This window comes from Magallana gigas, chromosome 1 (genome assembly GCF_963853765.1).
Source record: "Magallana gigas chromosome 1, xbMagGiga1.1, whole genome shotgun sequence".
Taxonomy (NCBI): domain Eukaryota; kingdom Metazoa; phylum Mollusca; class Bivalvia; order Ostreida; family Ostreidae; genus Magallana; species Magallana gigas.
The window spans coordinates 24,929,537-24,942,941 of record NC_088853.1 but is presented as its reverse complement, the minus strand read 5'-3'; the positions used below and the strand labels follow the sequence as shown (position 1 = coordinate 24,942,941).

The following is a 13,405-nucleotide window of genomic DNA, read 5'->3' as shown; positions in this document are numbered from 1 at the left end:
TCACTCAACCAGGGTCATGGACATTCAACATTGGAACTTTGTGAATCTGTAGGGACACCTGTTGTCAAAAGAAGTAGAGTGGTCCATCATCTAAAACAACAGAAAATTGGGCAAAATTACTTTAAATGAAACAAAACTATAATTAAAATATAAATTCTACAGATCTAAAAGATATCAGCTCTACAATAAAAAGTCTAAAGACACTTAACGTAAATCCCCAACAGATCCAAAATTAAACAGGAAGTAGCAAAGTGTGGAAAGGGGGGGGAGATCATCATGGGTAGGTGGGTAGGGGGTGTATGTACAAGGGTTTTTCATAAATTATTGAGACAGCTGGAATATTTCCCCTTCTAAATGATGAATTTTGGTGAAAATTGGCATAAACATTGAAGAACCCTCAACAAGTAATATTAAAAGAATATTTAATAGTTTGTTTAGTTAAACAAGTCAGTGGTCGGGGTATCCGGCGCAGTATGAACTTGGAGATTAAAAAAACCTGAACATCTTCTTTTAAGTTTCCGCAGACTTACAGCTAATGATAAAAGAAGTCAAATTAAATAAGTGCATTTTGCTATTTTCTGCAACTATTTTTTGATCGTTTCACTTAATATGTTTGGGTTGAAATACAGATATACAGTGGGGCCTCAGATATCCGGATGCCAGATAACCGGACGCTTCAGTTTACGGACGATTTTATTTGGGAACAGATTTTTTATATGTTATTTTGTCTCATTTATCCAGAATTCCGCGTTCCGGATCTGGACGGTCTGTTTTTACCACAAAACACTGATTTACTACTAATCTTGCTTCATTTAACTGGACAGTAAATTTGATGATACCATACTCAGTACAAAAGATTTCCCCTGTCAATTAAGTTTCACACCTTTTTTACGTGCAAGACCCTCATGAGTAGCTTGTATAAACACACTGACTTCCCAAATCACTTTCAAAATTTGGAAAATTGCGAACAACAGTGTATCTTACACATATCACACTTGGACACAAATAATTTAGCTAGATTCGGTTATCATTAATGTCCGGTTAATATTTCATGACAAAATAATAAAATAAAGCAGAGTTCTTTATATCTATAAAAACGTTCATATCAACAGACAACTCTAGCATGTGTTGCTATATGGTATGAAAGGCAAAAAAAACTAGTATCAACACTGGGAGCCATTGTACATACAAATACATTATCATTCAAGACAACAATAGACACATTTCAGATATCCGGACGCTTCACTTATCTGGACGATTGGACTTGAGAACGAAAGTGTCCGGATAACTGAGGCTCCGTTGTATTACAAATAATTTAGAGAACAATAGAAATTTAACAACGACTTTACCTTAAATTTTGACGTCAAAACGACGCAGCGAATATACATCAAACTCGTGGAAATCTCAGAAGAAGACCTTTTAAGGCCACGTAATTGCTCAGACAAAAACTAAACAATGACAAGAGATGAAGAGCTTCAGTTCAACATAATATTTTCACTGATTGCCTGTCTAGAATTAAGAAAAAGGAACTATATATTATCAAAACAACTTTGGTTGGATTTTTCTATAGCGTCACAATCATTTCTGTCAGCAATGTCATGCATGAATAATTATAGACGCCGCCGTTGTGAAAACTTTATGATTGGTCAATTCCTTTTCTAAGGCGGAGTTATCAGTACATGCTTATGCAATGCCATAGCTGAAGGATTTCTCAGAACAGTTCATTTTCCCCCAATATGGAGTCATTATCGACTATCCCCTATGTTTAAATTCTGTGCAAAACTCTCTCTCTCTGTAAACGGGCCTTAAACCATAGCCTCAAGCTACAGTCCAGAGTACGGCGTTATTTTTTATAATATTTAAAAATTGCATGTGCTAAGCGTTCATTTCATGTAAATACCATTAATGTATAATGCACATGTATTACCTACTAACTTGCCAGTCGAAGTGAAGTCTACACTTTTCGATCGGCAATCGACAGTCAATAAAAGAATTGAACGATGGTGTGACAGAACGAGAAGGAAGTGGAGAGTGCAAAGGGGTTTGTATATGTGCGTCTTCATTAGGCAAGTGTCCGATTCGTTTCTCTTCTGTTGCCCTATCACTTTCGGTGTAAATATATATACTAAAATATCCCCAAACAATTTACTACAGATTTCTTTATTTTACCTGTCTTTGAACCACCGGTCACCAGCTCCATACATGTACACTGGTTTGTTTACTTACATAAAAAATAAAGCTCTTGATCCGCTTTCCAAGTTAAAGGTTGTTTAATCATTAATGGGAGAAAGTTTGGGCCAAGTAAAGTTACAATTATTAACAGTTGTAAACTAAATGATTTAAATGGATTATTTGCACAAAATGTGGTATGGTATGATGTAAATCTTTTTTTAAAAAGCGTATTTTTTATGCTCAGTAAATTGCCGTAAAGTTTTTTGTACATGTAAGTATTGTATGCACTATAGCTTTATATTTACTAACCCAAAATTTTTACACAGAGCTACAGCTATATATGTATGTACCGTATGTATGTTTTATCACAAGTGTACACATACAAAAAATAGCCCAATTTCGACAGTCACGAGTACCCATGTAAATTTTTCATTCTCTGATATGTTGTTGTTCTGTCCGTGCATAATTTAGTCTGAGTTAACCAGCAACCAATCAGCGGTAAGCTGAATCCACCAATTAAAAAAATTGTTTATGTATGATGTAGTTGATAGAATTAAACATGACGCATCGGAAAAGTCCAACCAAATCGGTTATAGTAATGACAAGTACTTTTTACACACTAACTGTTGTGATCAGTTCTAATATACTTCCAAACTGACTACAGTAGACATTCCCAGTAAATTGACTTTCGGGTAGAAATAACTCAAATTTTTTTCCACAAAAAATCAAGAATTAGAGAAAATGTATATTAATGTAAATGACAACATTTTAAAATAAAAACAAAAGATGAGAAATAAAGAATTCTTATTTCTGTTTGTTTGTAATGCTTTTAAACACAAGAGCAATGAGAAGCGTTAAAATGATGTTGCCAAGAGTTTGCGATTGCGCCAAGTCACAGGACTAGGGCATGTTGATCCACTTACCAGGAATGATCTAATTATGCCATGAACAAGAAACTTTTCACATTGATTTACCAGGGATGCGTTTTACAAAAGAACTTACAACTTATGACCAACTAAATAAATGATAATTAATCACGAACTAATCAATATTTTATTCTAATGGCTGTAAAATATGATTAAAATCAAAATAGTTGTAAATAAATGGTTTTATATAAAAAAATTTCATTAAATTGAATCCATAAAACTGAAAATATTTACGACTTTGTCATTAGTTGTTTTGTAAAATGCATTCCTGATTAACGTTTTGATGAAGTTTCAAGGATTTTTTGTTTTCCCCAAAAGAATAAGAGAAAATGTCTCAATAATTTCTAAACAAACCTCGTAGTTAACATGACTTGTATGAAATGTTCGTTATACCTATCATGTGAATTTTGTATTACATTTAATGATTGCTATGTTTTAATAATGTGCACTGAATGTATGGTAATGTGTGAATGATGAGTGTGTGTAAAATGTGACATGTCCTTTCATGAGGTACTCTCACATGTAAATGTTATATTTTTTATTGTTCATCTTATTAAAATGATTTCAAACAATTATCTTGATTTTCTTACCTGTCTGATGTACACAACAAAGAAGACTGAGACAATTGGTAGAAATACGGGTATACAGGTGTCAAATTTCACTGTTGTTGACAAGACAGCATCCCACATTGTTTATCCGCCATTGTTGAACTTTATCAAGGGAGACTTCTCCTGAAATTAGAAACATAGGTAATCACAGATTACAAAGCTCACCGCGACGAGACATCACCCTTATGAGACATCACCTTTATGAGACCACCTTTATCATATTAAATGAAAATCATACTTTATGATCTTGGATATTCATGGATTCTGTTTTGACACAAAATCATATATCATCTGTTAAAAAATTATATGATAATCATATGTTCATATGTTAGTCAATATAAGAATATAAAATTAAATATTGCATCCTATCATACAATATATATCATATAATACTATACAAATATAGCCCTTTCATGAGGTAGATCCATAGATATATCGACTTCACAGAAAAGCATATCGACCGAGCACGAAGTGCGAGGTCGATATGCTTTTCTGTGAATGCGATATATCTATGGATCGACCGAGCGAAAGGGCTACATTCGTTATATTATTTTCGAAGTCTTTTTTTACATATCTCCATCCTTCGTTCTAGCGTCCATGTAAAATTTAGCTAGCTTTTCGCACTCGAAATTTACGAAGTCTCGGCTCTCGCCTTTCGACTCGAGATATTCCCGAAAAAGCTTAACAGCTGTTGCAGTTACCCTGTATTAGTGTTCCTGGCATAAACATTTTCCATTATAACTTTCATTTCCGCGTCATTAATTTTCGCAAAACGACCTTTCACTTTAACGTCTGCAACTTCCATCTTTGTTGTTTGTTAACGCGGAGAGAATTTTGATTGGTTGGGGTGAATCACGCCAGCCAATCAAATTCATTTTAACATTAGAGCAAAATTTCCCTTATCTATATTTAGAAAGTACAGGTCAATCCGAGTTTTTAAAGCTTATTTTTAGAATGTACAGGTCAATCCGCATTTTTATACTTCGAGACGTGATATCAAAATAACCAATGATAAAATTCGTTATAATGCATGAATATAATATAATAAAATACTGTAATAAACAAAGATGATATTGTAAGTATGAAATGGCGTTGTATTGTGTTAAACCTTATTGTATTTGATCACATAATACAACATCATTATATAAAATACAATATTGGACTATAAGATACAATATCATATTACATAATACATCATAACATTGAAACATATGGTATTATATTGTATAATATAGTATGATATTGTATTGTATGATATTGTATAATATTTGATACATAATATGATATTGTATCATATGAAACAATATAATTTGATACAACATTGTATCTTGTTATACTTTTATGTTAAATACTGAAATCTGATTGGCTAAGACGCAGTTCATAATCCGTTCTATTACCCTCAGCGTTAGAAACGCACTAAGCAACGGGCAACATTAAAAAATGTTACATGCGCGAAAATTTTGCGCGTACAGTTCGCTGTAGAATTCACGTTATTCCTATATAAAAGCAGTAAAATTTTCTTAAAAATTTAGACATTCAGTTCGCGTCGGTTGACAATGGTTTTCTCGGGGTGTCAATTTCAACTGTTACCCTCCCAAACAGGCACTATTTATATAATATCAAATTATACAATCATGTGATAATTTAAAAGTAAAATATTATATAATACAATATTATATCATACATATTGTATCATATGATACAATACTATACAGAACAATATCATGATACAATATCATATCATAAAATATCAAAAAAATTGATACAATATTTTATCGTATCATATAACTTTTTACAATATAACATATGATATTATATTGTATCATATTAAACAATAGTGTTTTATATCATACAATACTTTATCATAGGAATAATGTTATATCATTTAACAACCACATCTATCTATCAAGCAGGTTTAAGTGAGGTAGGAGATTTCTGTAGCATCCTTGATAATGGAGACCAGGCTCTGCATCTGAAGCAACCTTTGCGTTTCATTTATAATATAGTTAAATCAACTTTGTAAGCTATCACCTATAAAACATGTGACCTTTTTCAAAAAACTAAACCTCATACAGCATCCATAACCTATGGCTCAGATTCAGCATTCAAGCCTGTCAGGTGCATCAGTATCATAAGACGCATCACCCATGCAAGTTTAGTGAAGTTAGGATCAGTAATAACTAAGATATCATCATCAGAGGGCACCACCAATTAAAACCTTAACCACCTCCAGCATCCGCAACCTATGGCTCAGATTCAGCATCCATGCCTATCTTGTGCATCTGTATCATAAGACACACCATCCATTCAAGTTTGGTGAAGTTAGGACCTGTATTAACTAAGATATATTTTTTAGCATCCTTGATAATGGAGATCAAGCTCTGCATCTGAAGCTACCTTTGCGATTCAAATATATTACAGTTTAATCAACTATGCAAGTTTGAAATAGTACAATTATCTATGTAACATGTGACCTGTTAAAAAAAACTTAACCTTATCTAGCATCCGAAACCTATGGCTCAGACTCAGCATTCAAGCCTGTCAGGTGCATCAATATCATAAACGCACCATCTGGTGAAGTTAGGACAAGTAATAACTAAGATATCATCATCAGAGGGCATCTGTTTCAAAAACTTTAACCAGTTCTTTAAACCTTAACCTCCTCCAGCATCCGAAACCTATGGCTCAGATTCAGCATTCAAGCTGTTCAGGTGCAACAGTATAATAAGACACACCATCCACACATGTTTGATGAAGTTTGGACCAGGAGTAGCTAAGATATAATCATTAGAGGGCACCTGCTCAAAAAACTTAAACCAGCTCCAAAAACCTTAACCTCCTCCAGCATCCGAAACCTATGGCTCAGATTCAGCATTCAAGCCTGTCAGGTGCATCAGTATCATAAGGCGCAACAACTATACAAGTTTGGTGAAGTAGGGACGAGTAGTAAATAAGATATTATCATCAGAGGGCACCTGCAACAAAAACTTTAACCAGCACTTAAAACCTTAACCACCTCCAGCATCCGAAACATATAGCTCAGATTCAGCATTCAAGCCTGTCTGGTGCATCAGTATCATAAGACACACCGTCCATGCAAGTTTGGTGAAGTACTGACCAGCAGTAACTTAGATATTGCTATCAAAGGGCACCTGCAACAAATACTTTAACCTGCTCCAAATACCTTAACCTCCTTCAGCATCTGAAATTTAGGACCCAGATTCAGCATCCAAGTCTTTCAAGTCCACAAGTAGGTCCAGATGCATCATCCATGCACGTTTGGTGAATATAGGACAAGTATTAGCTTAGATACAGGACCTGCAACAAAAGCTTTAACCAGGTCCGGACGCCAACGCCGAGGGTATAGCATAAGCTCCCCCCGACTTCGTCTCGGTGAGGTAAAAAATGCAGTTTAAATAAAAGTTACATGTTTTTTTCATCAATCATATTGAAACAAAAATGTTTTAAGGTCTCACACAAGGAATTAATTTCACTTTATGTTACTATATAGCTTTAATTAAGTTAATTGATTAACTATACTATCAGCATATAATTCATGAAAGAGAAATTATAGTTAAATGCTTCAAGAAAAATTTTAGATAAAAAAAAATACCTTATGTGGCTTCTAAGAGAGATAATTGATAGTAAACATACCTACCCTCAAGTACACATGGGTTCCACATGTTGACAAACAGGTTCAGCACCATTCAGGAAGTAGCATCATGTGCATCTAAAAAATAGTTCCATTGAAATTGGTGTAACAACTCCACCAAAGTAATAATTCTCCTAGCCACCGAGTCCAAAATCAAAATTCAACATTTCCTTAACATATATGTCACAGGTGGTGAAAAGTCTAGTCTCAACCGGGACTCGAACCCAGGGCCTCTGGCGTACCCTGCCAGTGCTCTAACCACTGAGCTATTGAGACCCGATATATTGACTGACAGTCACACACCTGTGAACCAGGTGACATATACATATTACAGTCAAACTTGTATTAAGCAGTCACCTGCGGGAGGCACCCAAAGTGACCTCTTAACAGAGGTAACCTTTGAATAGAGACTTGTGAATTTGCCAACATCAAATTCCTTTTTAGAACAATTATTCAATTTTATTTTAATCATATAATTGATATTTAGCATAATGTATCAAAATGATAGATAAAGTAATTGATTTGATGATTTTATAGTATCTATTATATTTACAAATAAGTAGAAATACATTACAATGCATTGTGCATGCAATTTTTATATTTCTTTAAATTATTGATACTAATACTCTGTACTATTTTCATGGGTACCGTATATATAGAAAACAAAACTTTTCATACAAATCAACAATTACGTTTTTCACCGACCGTATCTGAACTCAAAATCATATTACTAAATCAAGCAATTTTCTCTTGCATCGCCGCGGACATTTTTGACACCTGTACTTCATTCATGTTTATAAAACAAACATATTGTTATACTTGTTTAAACAATTCACTTGATTCCCATTCGTATCTGATCTGCCAATTATGTATTATAAATACATCGATTAATTTGGTTTCTCTCGCCTCAAGCGTATAATAATTGCTTACATTTATTACCCGACATTCAGAAGCCATGTTTAAAATCCCCAGGTGTAAATCATGTGACCGGCCAAAATGGCCGCCTAATGCATGTGGACTGTACAGTTTCGGATCAAAATACGATGACCGCTGACCACGTTAGACAGGTGACCGCTCTTTTGAGGGCAATTATATAGGATTTTTCATCAGGAGGAAATAAAATGACCGCATACGAAAGGTGACTGCTTAATAGGGGTGACCGCTACGGCAGTTTTGACTGTACATTTAAAAAAGTCTTGCTGGTTACTTCAAGATTCTAAGACAATAGCAATAAAATTGCTACAGTTTTAAAAATTTTGTAAACATTTTGTCCTCTAAACAGAAGCAGATTAACGTACAATTGAATAAAACCAGGACAAAACTCACTTTTTTTCCAAATTTTGTGTAAGCGATTTCTCAATAAACTACTTGACTCAGATTTATTCATATATTTCAATCTCAAAACCACTTGATACTGGTATAAAGAGACTATAAAATACATTAACATTTAAGATTTTCTAATTCAATAACAAAAACATACATGAAAATACATGTATAAAGAAAAGTAGCCTCGTGTTTTAATAAATGTGAAGTACAGCAACTACTGGGGGAGCATATTTGTTATTTTCTAATAAATGAACATGATTTTTTTTAAAAACAGTTCTTAAAAAGATATATATTGTGGTGGTTCTGGCGATAGCGGGTAGAAATTGCCTGGCTACCGCCTGAACTTGCTGACACGACGATGATGTAATTACCCTTTGCCTGTCTTCCAAGAGACAAGACGTGCTTAATTGCTCTGTGTATTGTACCATTCGTTTACTTTTCTCTATGTGTTAGTAATCACCAAATAAAGATCATATTACATACCCATAGTGTCTTCTCTCTGTGGCATCACCAGCGACCTAAAGTAACGGTTAGGGAGATACGCTATATTGGTGCTGCTAGCTGAGGATATTTTGCCTCGCAGGCACATGGAGACGCCATTTTGGATTTTTATAAAATTATATATATGTTCGAAAATATAACTTTTAAGGTTAGCTTTTCTTGTTTTCTTGCGTGTGCTGCTGTGAATTTGATCCATCGTGTGGTGGATTACGCGCTACATGTCAGTTGTGAGTATATATAGTTGGGAGAAAATGGTCTGAGGGACCAGGAATGAAATTCAAATTTGGACGAGCCAGTTCTGGGAATCCACAGCCTGGTAGAGTTAGTTTTACTATAGGTGTTTGTGGTACACCTATGTTGGGAGAGTGCCCGGTATAATGTCACTTGGAGTGGGGAGGAGGAGATTTCACTGACTCAGGGAGCTTTAAGGGACCAGCCGAATGATGCACCATGGTTTGAGCAATTCTATGCCCTGATCCGGGAGAGAAAAGGTCAGGACGTTGGGGTTCTGCAGGAAGATATAAGCACACTTGAGTCTAGTGTAACCTTCCAGCTAAGCTCCATTGACAGAAATATGGGTACTATTATTTTTATTATTTATTACCCAAATGTTAGCAGGCATGTTGGGTGTGATAAGCCTCAGCCTGTTGTTACTCAGCCGCCAGAAGTCGGGGTAACTGGTAATCAGCCAGCGGTGGTCGGGAGCCAGTGCGGAACCTTGGTCTCCCTGGGGATTGACCGGTGTATCAAAATAGTTTCCATTCCTCATCAGTCGGTTTAAATGCCTCAAGGACAGTCTCAGCTGTAATCGCTTATATACAGAGGTACCACCTAGTACTATTTGCTCAGACTCTATTTGGTCCGGCAGAAGTACAGTTTATCTCAAAGCAACGGGCCGAGGCTTGGGAATTCCATCATTCAATGTCAGCAGCATTGAGACTGTCGTGCTGTCACCGAAACTGCTAAGGTCCATTGTCAGCAGCATTGACACCTTGCTAGTCCCTATAGCCTTCGGGTCTGCACCTAGTGCAGAAGGCAGCCAGGATTCCGGCTGTCATCATTATGGTGTATTTGTGAGTCAAGCTGCAGCATCTGTTGGAGGACAGTCATCAATCTTTAGTGGAGGTGGAATGCCTATGTCTCAGAAGCTGATGTCGACCACTGCATATAGGTCACAGCTGCCAAGTTTGATTCCTCCTGGCAGCAGAAGCAGTGTTAGATTATCCCTGCTGAAGTCAAGGTTGCAGGCCTCTCACACTCATTTTTGGTACGAAGGTATCAAAAAGGTACAAAGGTAAGGGAGGCTACCTCCACTGTTGACTGTTATGCAGCAGTTGGGGGAGAGGACAACTACAGTACCAATCAGACCCAACCTAACACCAGAGTAAACCCCAACTAAACCCCGGGTTTACTTTCTGGGTTTACTTGGAGTTTACTCTGGGTTTACTTTTTGAAAAATTGGGTCCACTCGGGGTTTACTTTGGGTTTACATGGGGTTTACTTTGGGTTAACTTTGAAATTGCTTTTAAGGTCATCTGTATGCACTGAAGTGTGAAGCAGACTAGTATTTTATCTTACCATCCTACTTCCTGTTATTCCTACCCTTTGTATATTCCGAATACACAGTTAGCTTCTGCTTTCAGGAGTATACTTCTGACTGGGTTTACTCTCTGGGTCCACTCTAGTAAACCCGAAGTATACCCAAAGTAAACCCGGAAAGTAAACCCAGGGTTTAGTTGGGGTTTACTTTCTGTTAGGTTGGGTCTGATCGGTACTGTATGACTATATATCCAAACTCCTAGAAGATCTTCAAATAAATGCACCAGCGGAGGTGAGGGATAGAGCGGTAAGCTTGGTAAAGAAGTATGCTGATATATGTTTGCAGTGAGTTATCTAGATTTTGGGAATTTTACCAAGATTGAGCATTGCATAGACACTGGAGATGCTCGACCCATTAAACAGTGGATGCGCCGTATGCACGGTGTTTTCAAGGGGAAGGAGGAAGGTCATTTAGAAAAAGGCTCAAAGCCAACGTTAATCAACCATCATTCTCTGATTGGGCGTCTGCACCGGTACTGGTCAGAAAGAAGGATAGGAGTGTTCGGTGGTGTGTCGACCACTGGGCATTGAATAAGGTCAATGTCAAGGACACAAACGCATTGCTTCTTATCGAGGAGTGTATGGACACACTAGGCGGTAACCGCTGGTTCTCCAAGCTGGATGCCAATGCTGCATACTGGTAGATCAAGATACACACAGATGACAAAAAGAAAACTGAGTTTATCACCAAACATGGCCTGTTTGAGTTTACCAGGATGGGGTTCGGTCTTCGTAAGGCCCCTGCAACCTTCGCTAGGGCAATAAATTTGATATTGCACAGACTGAACTGGACAATAACACTTGCATTTCTAGATGATGTCTTAGTGCTTGGGGCTTGAGCAGAAGCTGACTTGGACAATTTGAGACAGGTGTTTGAGCATGTGGTGATTTTTCCTACTATTATAAGTGTGGGGGTGAATTCATCGGGCATCGCATGAATTCGCCCATGTGCAGAGAGATATAAAGATAAATCAACTGCGAACATTCGAGATCGATGTAATTGTTCAAGAAATATATATAAAGATATTTAACGCCTACCTGGTAAGTTGTTGATCATTCCTATCGGTTTCCCCGATTATCTCGCCATCTTAGCAGTGGGAAACACGATAAACAGCGCTGCGAGCAGGGTCAATTTTGATGTAAGTGGGCAAGATTGAAAATTCAATGCCATGCCGAGACAACATGGTAGGCGCCATTTTGAAAAATATATTTTGTATGTCATAGTTTTGTACTTTGTTTTATTTATGATTTATTGATTTAGTGTACTTTGAATGAATTAATGGCTCAGAAGATGCAAACAGCAGGTGTTGGTAGGGGGGCCCGGAAAATTCTGAATGGCCGCTACATTCAGTCTGAGGGAAATGACCAGGATGGCATGTTAAGTACCTCAGGGAATAGCGTCAGGGATGGGCTTTTATCTACAGGTAGGGTACATCAAACGACGGGTGGATCCAAGAGTCATGGGGAGAAGTAAACGGAGGATGATCTCGAGAAGAGGCAGTTTACAAGGTATGGTAGATGGTTTGGATATAGACTTCGAATGTCTGAAGAGTGAAGTCGATTCTATCAGGACAGGTATTGGGTCGCTCGAGACGTCCAGTATGACGGAACAAGTATGGCGCAGCAATGTTAAGGCGTCCCTATGCTAAAATACGGCTGAAAAATGATATTATTTTAATCATCGCAAAAATACTTTGACTGGAAGTATTTCTTAAAATCTATGTTACATTTATTGCCACCGATGTTAAACTTTATATTTGATGCATTTTTGTGACGTCATATGTACTCTGTAAGCACGTGACGGGCGATTCCTAATATTGCAAATGATCTATATAAATCACATCGGCGCAGGTGATTAACGACATCAAATTATACATATTTTTAAGAAAAATCTTTTCTTAAGTCATATATACTTTTAAGTTCTTGCTTGGGAAAGAAATAGATATTTCGTTTATGGAAGATATTGTTGAAACTTTCCACAAAATCAACAAAATAATGCACATTTTTACTATTCAAAAGCGATTTAGAAAATATTGGGGTAAATCCGTAGGTTTCCCAAGCACGATCAACATTGGTACTTATATTCTCTACCAATTTTACGTAAAATATTCTAAAATTGTGTTGATCTTTCACCTGCGCCAAGCTGGTTTTTCATGCATTAAAATTTCTTCATTCAGTTGTTTACACGTAGCAAGGAGTCTCCAAATATAAATAGTCTTTTACTTAAAACGAAGCTTTAAAACTGCCGATTATTTGATACTGGTTTTCAATATGAAAAACTTCTGTACGTCTAGCATTAATGGCAGCATCTATGTAAAGGAAACATGCGGTATTATACTGGTTTGATATAATTCACTTTTAAGATTAAGATACATATTCCCTGAGAACTATCGACAGGAATGCAGATAGTGACGTCAAACTTAATTATGACGTCATATCGTATGAAGTACAGACAAGTGACTTTCTACATATCGCTGTAAAATCCATCGGGAAGCCTTAACATGCCCGCGGGGGTGTTAGTTCACAGATTAGGGAAATGTTTCAAATGTCAGGTTTGTCGAGTGGAAATAAATCTCCGGAAATTCAAGGTAATGCTGCCAGCTTCGGGCCAAGTCAGTCAC

General features: G+C 36.5%; 1 long non-coding RNA gene and 1 other non-coding gene across 3 annotated transcripts in view; both read right to left on the bottom strand.

Annotated features, from left to right (window-relative positions):
- Positions 1 to 3,494: 3,494 nt before the first annotated feature.
- The window catches only part of LOC136276621 (uncharacterized), a 66,466-nt gene continuing 56,555 nt past the window's right edge, over positions 3,495 to 13,405 (bottom strand). Inside the window, exons 8-9 of one of the 2 annotated variants that reach the window (XR_010715164.1) lie at positions 7,365 to 7,436; positions 3,495 to 3,829 (exon numbers count right to left, since the gene is read on the bottom strand). This is a non-coding gene — a long non-coding RNA (uncharacterized lncRNA). The remainder of the gene's footprint in view (positions 3,830 to 7,364; positions 7,437 to 13,405) is intronic. The other variant, XR_010715165.1, reaches the window with a different exon arrangement.
- On the bottom strand, positions 7,562 to 7,634 carry Trnat-ggu (transfer RNA threonine (anticodon GGU)). Its single transcript has one exon. It is a non-coding gene; the product is annotated as a tRNA-Thr (tRNA).